This window comes from Balaenoptera borealis (genome assembly GCF_965194805.1).
Source record: "Balaenoptera borealis genome assembly, chromosome: 6".
NCBI lineage: Eukaryota > Metazoa > Chordata > Mammalia > Artiodactyla > Balaenopteridae > Balaenoptera > Balaenoptera borealis.
Window position 1 is genome coordinate 75,505,330 of NC_138863.1, and position 943 is coordinate 75,506,272.

At 38.8% G+C, this 943-nt stretch overlaps 1 long non-coding RNA gene across 3 annotated transcripts in view; it reads left to right on the forward strand.

Annotated features, from left to right (window-relative positions):
* The window catches only part of LOC309630470, a 290,298-nt gene that overhangs the window by 251,738 nt on the left and 37,617 nt on the right, over positions 1 to 943 (forward strand). The window lies entirely within an intron of this gene.

Here is a 943-nt window from a genome sequence, read left to right on the forward strand (position 1 = left end):
GAGACACCAGGGATGTGTGCTCACAGAGGAAAGACCATGTGAGGACACGGGGAGGAAGTGGCCATCTGGAAGCCAAGGACAGATACCCCAGGAGACACCAACACCTTGATCTTGGACTTCCAGACTCCAGAGCTGTGAGAAATAAATTTCTGTTTTAGCCTCCCAGTCTGTGGTACTTTGTTATGGCAGCTCTAACAAATGGATACAGATGTTTAAGGTCTTTGCCCAAGAACAGTATGGCACAAAACTGACAGTCAGAGCAATCATGGAAGATCATAGCATGACCTTATCAAGTGTGTTTCTGGTCATTGTTTCACCAATGACTCAGTGTTAGGAGCCTTTTTTTTCAAACATACATACAAGCAGATGGGTATACTAGGCTTAGTTTCTGCCTCTCTAGAAATCAGGATTTATTCTTAATTCTTTTATTCTTCTTTAAAAAGTAACCAGCATCTCTTTGCACCTAGCTAATCTTGCATTAACTTTGGGTATATTTCTGCTGTGAATTCAGATCAGAGTGAACAGATTCTTGGTCTAGTAAATAGGCAAATCATTCACCAGAAAAGCAGGGACACGTCTGGGAAATTCTCATCCTCTGATTGTACGGATTTCATGCACATCTTTGGAAAAAAAAGGTGAAGTTTGTTAATGTACTTCCTGATCACAAACTGTATGATTTCATTTGACAAGTATTGCCAATTGCAGGAGTAAATTGTATTGTTCCTTACACAGTTATCACACAATTCTCATTCCTGGGCCTTCCATTATTAAAATATTTTCCTTCTTATTCAGCTAGGTATTATTAACCTGTTCTTAACTCTTTACTTCCCCAACCACTGTCTTTTACAGCTTCCTTCACTTAACCTTCTTTCTGGTTTTCCTATTTCTTTGGTTTTCCTGGTACTAATAAATAAACTGACCTCCTCTATTTTTAATTTAACAG